Raw genomic sequence first — 12,320 nt, 5'->3', positions numbered from 1 at the left:
TATATTTCTGAGAAGATAGAGTGGTTTGTTCTTCAGCAGTCCATGGCACTTTCATTGTTCTTCACCAGTACTATTGTTCAAATGCATTGAGTGTTCTTCAGTCTTCCTTATTTAATGCCCAGTTTTACCAAGCATATGAGCCAATTTAAAACATCTTGGCTTTGTTCAGACGTACCACAATCCTCAAGGTAACATGCTTGCTTTTCAACGCTTTAAAGAGGTCTTGTGCAGCAGATTTACCCAATGCAACAAGTCATTTTATCTCTTGACTACTGTTTCCACGAATATTGTTTGTGGATCCAAGCAAGATGAAATCCTTGACAACGTCAATCTTTTCTCTATTTACCATGGTTTCACCTATTGGTCCAGTGGTAAGGATTTTGGTTTTCCTTGAGTTCTAATCCATACTGAAGGAAGGCTGCCATCCTTGATCTTCAATAATAAGAGCATCAAGTCCTCCTCACTTTGAGCAAGCAAGTTGTGTTGTCTGCATATCGCAGGTTGCTAATAAGCCTTCCTCCAATTCTGATGCCACGCTCTTTTTCAAATAATTCAGCCTCTTTGATGATTTGCTTAGCATATGCATTAAATAAGTATGGTGTGTTTGTCTGGGTTGACTAGAGAAACATCCAGAGACACTCATATATGTTTAAGAAGGAGGTTTATATCAAGGAGTAGTCGGACATCAAGAAAATATCCCAGCCCCATACAAATCAAGTCCATAAGTTCGATACTAGTCCATACATTCCTCTTGAGACTCATGCAACTGTGTAATGATACAGAATTCAGGAAGATCACAGGCTGGTGGGTGCAGAGTCTTGTGGATTCAATGGTGCTGGAAGCATCACAAGGTTCTGACATCTCAGCCCTGTGGCTTGCCAACAGGAAGGTGAAGCAGAGAGAGACTGTGGTCTGCCTCCAGGGAGAAAGAAGGAGGCTGGCTTCCAATCAAGCTGCAACCTGATTGACAGGCTAAACACCTGCATGTTCCTATGGGAGCCAAGTTGGCACAGAAAACTTAACCATCACATATAGTGAGAAGATATAGCCCTGATTCCTGATTTTTAAACCATGCAGTATTCCCTTGTTCCATTCTCACAACTGTGGGGGAATAGGCCAGCCCCAGAAACTAATCAAGGGTTCAATAGGTGAAATTTTATGGTTGGTTATATATATAATTTATAATAAAGGCATTGAGAGCATGAGATATAGAAGAAAGATTGAAATAATTGAGTCAGACACATTTCATGGTAGCATGCTTACCTCAGCCCAGCTTGGTTGTCCACGTGGGTGACTGGAGGGCAGGAGAGAGTGGGAGGGGAAGGAGGAAAAGGGGAAAGGGAACAGGGGAGTGAGGAAGAGGGAATGGAAGGGGAGCCAACGAGAGGCCAACAGGGATCTTTATTGCTAACCAAGGTTTATATGTCTTTGGGGGGGCATGCAAGCCCCCTAATCACAGGTAAAGACATGTCACAGGAAGGGGTTGTACTATAGGTGATACAGCAATGAGAGGGGGACAATCTAGGGATATACACACAATAGGAAGAGGAGGGATTGGGGGTATACATGTGACAAGATGGGCGGATCCTAGATTCAGGATGACAGCCTAACTTTGGATGTCACTGAGCAGGTTTGACCTGTTCTCTGGATCTCCATAGAAACCATTATCAGTAGGGTGTAAAGCCCACCTACAGGGACCAGACTAATGGTTGCAAACCTTTAGGGAGCAGTAGCCCTTTATCCTTAACAGCAGGGAGCAGGCCCTACCTATGATGGGCCCAGACAGTAGTCTGGCAACTGACTGCCTTCAGGGAGGATGTCTCTAAGCATCTGACCTCCCACCATATGCTGGCAAAAAGCCTCTAATGTTTGGCTCCTCTTGGGGGAGACAAAGCTCAGAAAAGTCTCTTTGTAATCCTGAAAACAACTGCCTCTTGATTCATGTGCATGGTTCAGTATAAGCACAATGAAGAGTTCTGGCGTTCCCATTCTTTTCAAGGCTATCCATAGTTTATGTTTCACACAGTTTATGCCTTTGCATAGTCAAAGAAACACAAAGAAACATCTGTCTGATATTCTCTGCTAGCAGAACGATGACTAAAATGATCACAAATCTATTAGACCTGTATCTAAGTGGACTTTATGTCTGTGAGATAGCCACCAGCGAATCTGCATAAACTCTTGCAGCCCATTGAGAAACTGAAAACATAGGAACCAATTGCAACACCTTTATTCGATGCCAAGAAGTCTTTTGTTGCAATTGAATTGGGCTATTTGTATTTTATATTCGGTCAATCTGGATTTGGGGACAAATCCAACAGATAGCACAATTTATTTTTAACCCATTTGTGTGGTTCAAATCAGTGGTTTAGTCTTTTCCCTCTGCCTTATTGCCACACTGGGCTGGGAAGCAAGGATGATGCTCATTGCTGCTGCTATTCTTCCTGCTGTCGCTGGAGCTGCACTATCACCCAGCTCCTAGAGACATCTGAGGGATGTTCAAATGAAGGGTAACAAGTTAACTGATAGATGCTGGTAATCTACTACTTGTGCTGGAAGACCTAACAGCATCTGTCCTGAAAGCATTAGAAGTAATGACAGAATTTGGAAAGGCCTCAGGCTGAACGTCAAAGGTAAAGAATCAGAAATCCTGTCTTGACAAAATAATTTCTATTAATATTACGTTTCTTGTGACATTAAAATAGAATAAAATATTTAAATGGATCTGGGGGGTCCTTATTCGGGAGCAATCAAATGATCTAGTAAAAACATAACTTTACAAAATTGCTGATTAAAAAATGTTTCACTGCATATAAGAAAAGAGACAGTATAGAAAATGATAAGAACCACATAATAATACCGATAGATGTGGGAAAAGCATTTGACAACATCCAACACCAATTCCTGTTTAAGACACTCAAGAAGATAGAATAGAAGGAAAATTCCTCAAGACAATACAAGGTATATATGAAAAACCAACAGCCAACGTGGTAGTCAATGGAGAAAAGATGAACACAGTTCCAGGGGAAAAGGGACCAGACAAGGATGTCCTGTGTCCCTACTCTTATTTAACATCATACTGGAGGTTTAAGCTAACAGCATAAGACAAAGAAAAGCAAATGTGGCGAAGAAAGCTGATGGTGCATGGCTATCGAAAGAGATAGTGTCTGGGGTCTTAAAGGCTTGAAGGTGAACAAGCGGCCATCTAGCTCAGAAGCAATAAAGCTCACATGGAAGAAGCACACCAGCTGGTGCGATCACGAGGTGCCAAAGGGACCAGGTATAAGGCATCATGCAAAAATAAAAAATATATATATATATACATACCATAGTGAATGAAGGGGGAAGTGCAGAGTGGAGACCCAAGGCCCAAATGTCAGCCACTGGAGAGCCCCTCATAGAGGGGTTTAGGAGAGGAGATGGGTCAGTCAGGGTGCGATGTAGTACCGATGAAGAACACAGCTTTCCCCCAGATCCAGATCCTGGATGCTTCCTCCCCCCAACTACCATGATCCAAATTCTACCTTGCAAGACTGGATAGGGCAGAGGTTGTGCACTGGTGCATATGGAAGCTGGAGGCACAGGGAATCCAGGGTGGATGATACCTTCAGGACCAGGGGTGTGAGGGGCGATGCTGGGAGAGTGGAGGGTGAGAGGGTTGGAAAGAGGGAACTGATTACAAGGATCCACATGTGACCTCCTCCCTGGGAGATGGATGGCAGAGAAGGGGGGGAAGGGAGACTCCGGATAGAGCAAGATATGACAAAATAACAATCTGTGGATTATCAAGGGCTCACGAGGGAGGGGGTAGCGGGGAGGGAGGGGAAAAAAGAGGACCTGATGCAAAGGGCTTAAGTGGAGAGCAAATGCTTTGAAAATGATTAGGGAAAAGAATGTACGGATGTGCTTTATACAATTGATGTATGATATGTATGGATTGTGATAAGAGTTGCATGAGCCCCTAATAAAATGTTAAAAAAAAAGACATCAAAGATACTTGCCTGAGCAAGGAAGAGGTGAAACTATCATTATTCACAGATGATATGATTTTATAAATGGAAAATCCCAAAAGCTCTACAAGGGTAATACTGGAAGCAATAGAGGAATATGGCCGAGTGGCAGGATGCAATATCAACAAACAGAAGTCTATAAGACTGTTATGCATATCTGATAAGACCACAGAAGAGATCAATATCTAGGTTATACCTGACTAAAAGAACAAAAGATCTATATGAGGGAAACTACAGAACACTATTACAAGAAATCAAGTGACCTCAACAAATGGAAGAATAGCCCATGCTCGTGGATTGGCAGACTCAATGTAGTAAAGATGTCAGCTCTGCCCAAGGCACTATATAAGTTTAATGCAATCCCGATCCAATTACGCTCATCTTTTTTTCGAAGAAATGGAAAACTGATTACCAACTTCATATGGAAAGGGAAGAAGCCCCAAATTAGCAGAGAACTTCTCAAGAAGAACACAGTGGGAGGGCTTGTTTTATCTGACTTCAGCACTTACTATACAGCCACAGTGGTCAAAACTGCATGGTATTGGTTTAATGACGGATACTCAGACCAATGGAAATTGACTCAAAACCCAAAAATAAAATCATCAGCATACAGACAATTGATCTTTGATAAAGGTCCCAAAAATATCCAATGGGAACAGGATGCCCTCTTCAACAAGTAGTGCGGGGGGAAAATGGATATCTACCTGTAGAAAAGTGAAGCAAGACCCTTATTTCACTCCATGCACAAGAATAAGCTCAAAGTGGATCATAGACCTTGAGGTCAAACCCCAAACTATTAGGGCCATCAGTAAGGGAATTGGGACCAACCTGACAACTTTTGCGCAAGGAATACATAGGCTATAAGAAATAGGGAAGGACACAAACACAGAGGAGGCACAAAGTGACAAGTGGGATATACTGAAGATAAAACACCTGTTTACATCAAAAGAATCCACCAAGAGAGTAATAAGAGAGTCCATGGATTGGGAAAACAGTGTTAGCAATGACACATCAGACAAAGGCCTTATTACTAAAATCCACAATACTCTGCTAGCTTCACAGAGAATAAAACTAATTGCCCACTGAGAAGATGGGCAAAAGACCTGAACAGAAGTTTCCAAGGGCAGAAACCGAATGGCCAATAAACACAAGAAAATGTTCCCAATCATTAGCCAAAAGGGAAATGCAAATTAAAACAACTATGAGATACCACCTAACACCCTTAAGATAGCCCAATTCAAAAAAATCAGAAAGCAACAAGTGTTGGAGGGGCTGTGGTGAGATAGGGACCCTCATCCACTGCTGGTGGACCTGTAGGTATGTACAGCCACTATGGAAATCGATTTAGTGATATATAAAACAGATGGAAATTGAGCCACTTTATGACCCAGCAATCCCCCTCCTGGGCATATACCCAGAAGAGGCAAGAAACAAACCACGGCCAGACATCTGTGCTCCAATGTTCATTGCGGCACAGTTCAAAATCGTAAGGAGTTGGAAATGACCCAAATAAAGTTCCACCAACTGATGAATGGATTAAAAAATGGTGGTACATACATATAATGGAGTACTACGCATCATTAAAAAGCAGTGATGAACATATGAAGCACATCGCTGCATGGGAAGAACTGGAAGAAATGATGCTAAGCAAAGTAAGCCAAGCACAAAAGGACAAGTACAACATGAGTCCACTGAGGTAAGCTTAAAAAATGCAAATGGGACATAGGGAAAAAGCTACTCCGCTGAGGTAAGCTTAAAAAATGCAAATGGAGCATAGGGGAAAAGCTACTGTATATAAACATACCTGGGGGAAGGGCCAGGTAGTATGGCAGGGGCCAGACCAAATTTAGGGATACATATGGTAGTCAACTAAAAAGGAGTGGGGGAAAGGAGAGAGAAAAAGAAATGGGTAGCAGGTGAACAGGACACTAACCCACCCAAGGGGAGAGTATTTTTTATACCTCCACAGGGAAAGAGAGACCAGACTTCCACTTGGTGCTCCAAGATGTGAATGCAACAAGCCGGCGTGGATTCGGGATCCAGTGGAGAGTGCTGAGGGGCTGGCCCCAATCCCAACTACGTGGACACCTGCAGCTCCCTCCAGAAAAATTTATTTCAGAGGACATCACTGAGGCTGCAACTCAGGGAGCAGGACATGTCTGATCAGAGCACACGGGAGCAAATGAAGGGGGAGGAGGAGAGAGTGGAGCACAGCCTGGCCTACCAAGCCTTGAGGATGAGATCCCTGCTCAGAGCAGCCAATCCACAGAGAAGACAATATGGGCAGCCCCACTATGAGACACAACATCCCTCACTGACCCATAGCCCTATGAGGTGGGGGTGAGGGGACAACACTGGAGACACAGTACAGGAATTGTGCCCTATCGGATCCCACCACGCCAAGGCAAAACACTAAGGGTGTGCAACAGAACAGCAAGGGGAACAGAGCAAGAAAGACCCCAGGGAATACCAAAAATAAACTTTGGGACCAGGACATGGCACCCCATTGACCGAAAATCACTCCTAAACGTCCACAAACAGACCTTTAACTATTTACAGGCTTTTCTTTTTTTCAATGGTTTTCTGTTGTTGCTTTGATTTGCTCTGTCTTGTTTTTGTGCATATTATTATCTCTGCAGGTCTATCTAGATAATATAGGTGGGATAAACAATCTGGAGGAGAAAACAATGGGACCCACGTTTCCAGGGAGACATGGGAGAGGGGGAGGAGAAGGAAAGTAAGCAGTGTTAACAAACTCAGGGACAAAGGAACAACAAGTGATCCAAAATCAGTGGCGAGAAGGGTGTAAGAGTCCTGGTAAGGCTTGATCAAGGACCATGTAACTGAGAGGAATTCCTGAAACCCAAATGAAGGCTGAGCATGATAGTGGGACAAGAGGAAAGTAAAAGGACATAGAGGAAAGAACTAGGAGACAACGGGAATTTATTGAGGTCTAAATATAAGCATGTACATATGTAAATATATTTATATATAAGGATGGGGAACTAGATCTATGTGCATATATTTATAGGTTTAGTATTAAAGTAGCAGATGGACATTGGGCTTCCACTCAAGTACTCTCTCACTGATGCTCACCTGCCCACCACGATTGCTGAGGACAAAGTGGGTGTGTAAGCAAATGTGGTGAAGAAAGCTGATGATGCCCGGCTATCAAAAGAAAAAGCATCTGGGGTCTTAAAGGATTGAAGATAAGCAAGTGTCTATCTAGCTGAGAAGGAACAAAGCCCACATGGAAGAAGCACACCAGTCTGTGTGATCATGAGGTGCCGATGGGGTCATGTATCAGGCTTCAAAGAACAAAATATCAAATCATTGTGAATGAGTGGGAGTGCAGAGTGGGGACCCAAAACCCATGTGCAGACAACTGGATATCCCCTTAAGAAGGGCCACAGGGAGGAGATGAGCCAGTCAGTGTGCAGTGTAGCAACTGTGAAACACAACTTTCCTCTAGTTCTTAAATGCTTCCTCCACCTCACTATCATGATCCTAATTCTACCTTACAAATCCAACTAGGCCAGAGGATGTACACTGGTACAGATAGGAACTGGAAACATATGGGATCCAAGACAGATGAGCCCCTCAGGACCAGTGGTGACAGTGGCGATACTGGGAGGATGGAGGGAAGGTGGGGTAGGAAAGGAGGAACCGATTACAAGGATTTACATATAAGCTCCTCCCTGGGGGATGTACAACAGAAAAGTGGGTGATGGGAGACATCGGACAGTGTAAGACATGACCAAAATAATAATTTATAAATTATCAAGGCTTCATGAGGAAGGGGGGCGGGGAGGGAGGAAACAAATGAGGAGTTGATACCAAGGGCTCAAGTAGAAAGCAAATGTATTGAGAATGATGATGGCAACAAATGTGCTTCACACCATGGATATATGTATGAATTGTGATAGGAGTTGTACAAACCCCCAATAAAATTATTTTGGAGATCTATGTGTAACCTCCTCTCTGGGACATGGGTGATGGGAAGGTGGGTGAGGGGAGACGCCAGGCAGTGTAAGATAAGATAAAATAATTATTTATAAACTACTAAGGGAGCAGGGGGAAGGGGGGAGTGGGGAGCGATGGGGAGGGAGGGGAAGGAAACCGAGCTGATTCCAGGAACCCAAGTGGCAGGTGAATTTTGAGAATGACGAGGGAATGAATGTATAAGGGTGCTTTGCTCAATTGATGTATGTATGGATTGTGATAAGAGTTGTATGAGCCCCAATAAAAAGATTTATTAATTAAAAAAAGAGAAAAAGATGATGACAACATATGTACAGATGTGTCTGACACAATGGATATATGTATGGATTGTGATAAGAGCTGTAAGATCCCACAATAAAATAAAAACTGAAAAAAGAAAAAAAATAAAGAAAGGAAAAAGCCTAGTAGACATATCTCTTTAAAATATATTTACTTAACCATTTCACATATTAATGCCATACCTTTCTGTAACTTTTCACCAATGAAGAAAGCAATTGTCTTAATCATGTGAGGCCATATAGTGATAAGACCCAGTGAAAGCATATGCTTCCTTAGAAAAAGAGCCATGTGCCTCATTGGAAGCTTTTTAATGGCATCTGTCATGACTCAATTAAGCATGCTACGGCTTGTCAAAAAGGATTTTCCACTGCATATTGCTTTGAAAGCGCCTGTTCAACCTAGGAGAATCAACAAAGAGGCTGGGAGCATATAGCCTTTGAAAAAACAGCAAACAGGACAATATCATCCGTCTTTTCTTAGCTCTTAAAGACAAGGGGGAAATGGCAGGTGATAGCAAGAATCCACGGAGAGGGATTAGCATTGGCAAAAGGGGAGAGGAGGCACTGGTCTCTCCAGCTTATAATTATCTATTGACAGGAAAGAGATTGCACATTTGCTCATCCCAATAGAACATCAGCTGCTCTTCCAAAAGGCATACTTCGTTCCCCTTCTGACTCTGCATTGCTCAGTGGGGTGAGAGATGGAGGGATGCGGGCACTGGAGAGTTTGTGCCGAGTTAGCAATTGATTTTAGTTTGAAGGATGGTTGTGGGCTCATAGCTCATAGCTGTCAACTCAAGCAAAAGGAAGGAGGGGACATGGTGGGATGGCTGGCTGTAGTGCTACTTGAAATTGTTCCAAGTGATGTTTCTAGCCAGAAAGATCATAACTAGACACACCATATTTTCATAATGGTAGCCATTCCTCTCGAACTGGTCATTTAAAAAAACAGCAAAAAATCCCATATTATACAATGTATTAATTAAACACAACGGACAAAGTAAATGACCTATGTTGCTTAATCGAAGATTGCTCTTGCTATAATTTAGATCAGATCAAACTGGTCATTAGTTGCTTTGCTGTTGATTCTGACTCAAGGAAACTGCTATGTGTCAGAACGGTGCTTCTGAGGGCTTTTAGTGACTGATTTTTTTGTAAGTGGATGACCAGGACTTTTTCCAAAGCACTTCTGGGTGGACTCAAAAGTTCAGCCTTTTGGTTTGCGACCAAGCATGTTAACCATTTGCACTTCTCACGCCTTCTAGCACTGATGGTGTCTGTGAAATCATTCCCACGAAACTGTAATTATGTCCAAAGGCTTGATATTTTCAACTACCTATTTAACCTGGCCCCACAGGGTTAGCACAGTAAGTGCCTTTGCCATTCTCCAGGGTTGAGTTGGCAGAAACAGCTTGATATTGTTTCCACAGAGGTGATTTTGAGCCAGGAACTTGACCCTGAGAGAGGTTTAAGTGGGAGGTGGGACATCCACTCTGGAACAGGGCCTAGATTCCATCAGTCAAGCATGTTTCTGAGGCAAGGAACACTCAGATAAGGCTTGACGTCTTCCAGACACATTCTCCAGAAGCAAATCCGAACTACCAACTAAGTCGTCTCTCTATATACATTCACTGAGGACGTCAGCATCTAGCTCATGTCTTACCCTTATGAATTCATACCACCTTCCAGGCTGAGTGCAGCAGCTACCATCAGTGTTCTATCTTCCTTAAGTGCCTCACCGCAGACTTCTGTCTCCATTGTCATCAGCAAATCACTCATGCCCGTTATCTAGTGCCGCATGGCCCAATGGACTTCTGCATGGATGCTTTCTCTGCACTCTCCAGTAGGGAGAATATGGTTACCGGGTATATGAGATGAGGTTCTCTAGAGAGACAAAACCAGATTGATAATAATTATATATATACATATATATAAAGAAATGAACAGTTAAATTATATTCAGATAGCTAGATATATAATACAAGAAATGAACAGTCAAATTATAAAGCAGTATGAGTGACTCAGTGCAACTCACTCCCATGAGAGAGTTGTGAAACACTGGCAGTCCTTCAAGTTTTGAGGGTCATCAGGTAGTCCTCTGTAGAGAGAATTCTGGCTATCCAAGCACAGGCAGCAAACAGCAAGGTAGGTCACCAACAGTCAGTCCCCAGCTCAAGAGATGAACATTCCAATGGTGTCGCAAAGCAGGTCTTGAAGGAACCTCCAATTACAGCAACACAGTCCACAGATTAGGTGTCCCACAGTTAGTGTGACTTGCAAATTGAGGCACAGAACAAGCAAGGCAGCCGCACACTGGTCCGATGATCAAAGAGCGAGAGACAAGAAAAGTGAGACTCACTGAGCCATTCATTTCTCTGCTCTTCAGTTAATCCCACATGTGTTTATCAGCCAGGCTGGCACAATAAATGAACTTCCTCACCAGGTATTGTTATCCAACCCTTGAAATATAGCAGTGCGACTGAGTAACATACCTTAAAATCTTATTTAACGTGAATGAATTTAAACAAAAATTGCCACAGTGGCTGCTGTTGTTAGATGCTGTTAGGTCAGTTCTGACCCACTGAGACTCTGTATCACGATGAAACATCCCCCAGTCCTGCGCCATCCTTACAACTGTCCTTCCGTTTGATCCCATTGTTGCAGACATGAGCTCCATCCGTTTTGTTGTAGGCCGTCCTCTTTTTCACCGTCCCTCCACCTAACCACACAAGATGTCCTTTTCCAGGGTCTGGTCTCTTCTGAAAATGTGCCAAGTATATTCGACCAAGTGTTGTCATCCTTGCCTCTAAGAAACATTCTGGCTGTACTTGTTCCAAGTCACAGGTGTTTGTTCCTTTAGCAGTCCGTGCGAATGTCGATGTTCTTCACCAGCACCTCATTCAAATGCATGGATTTTTCTTTGGTCGTCCTTATTCAATGTGGCGAGTGGCTATCATATTTGAAAGCACAAGTCTCAAAATTCTCCACTATCTTAATTTCACAGCACTTCTGTTTCAAAAATACCTAAGTGGATGGCTTTGAAGAAGAAACATTTCACAGTTATGAAGGATAAAATTCCACATTAGGGTCTCAACCATGTACATTGCTTACTTGTCTATAGTGCGGAGTGTCTCTTGGTTTCTTTGCTCTCCTGTGCCTCTGTCTGCCCATGTGCTCTTTCTGTATCTCAGAGGTGATGAGGTAAAGGGATTAGGCTATCTATGTAATCATTTTATTGGGGGTTCCTACAGCTCTTGTAACAATCCATACATCAATTGTATCAAGCATATTTGTACATATATTGCCATCATTGTTTCCAAAAAAATATTTTGAAGGGACACAATCCCAGCCACTTAACAAATTTAATATCATTTTTATTTTCCATTTCTCCACCACCTTTTCTCATTCCCGTTAAAACTTCAATCCAACTCAGTCGGAGGAAGGGAACACAGAAGAGTTGGGCACTATAGTAAAATGTGGTGAAGAAATTAGATGGTGCCCGGCGACTACATAAAGTAGCATCTGCAGTCTTGAAGGCTTTTCTCCAAACAAGCAGCCATCTAAGTGAGATGGCAACTAAGTCCACATGGAAGAAGCCCCCCATCAGCAGTCACTGAAGAACTGTGAAGCATATATTCCTAAATTGAAGAAGTATCAGAACCTAAGTGTGAGAATCTGGTTTGCAGAAGGCTCTGGATGATGATGGAAGCCCAAGATCCATTTGTGGACCTTCACAGGACACAAGCCTCTGGTGAACTGCCTGTCCCCACAATGGAGGGACAGGAGGAAAGTGACTACTAAACAGAGCGCATCAGAGAGCTGAATGTAGTAGATCAAAGGCATAAATCTGACTAGAACACTTAAACTTTGTCAGCAGTTATCCCCCATGATGCATGCTGGGCCTGATCTGGTTTTCAACATTTGCTAAAAATTTTGGTTGGTATTGTTTAGTTTGGTATTTGTTTGTACATATGAGGGTGTCTCTTAGAAGTGTTAGGTCATTGGGGATCACCCTTTTGAAGTTCTGTTAT

This window comes from Tenrec ecaudatus, chromosome 2 (genome assembly GCF_050624435.1).
Source record: "Tenrec ecaudatus isolate mTenEca1 chromosome 2, mTenEca1.hap1, whole genome shotgun sequence".
Classification (NCBI taxonomy): domain Eukaryota; kingdom Metazoa; phylum Chordata; class Mammalia; order Afrosoricida; family Tenrecidae; genus Tenrec; species Tenrec ecaudatus.
Note: the sequence above shows the minus strand (reverse complement) of the source record.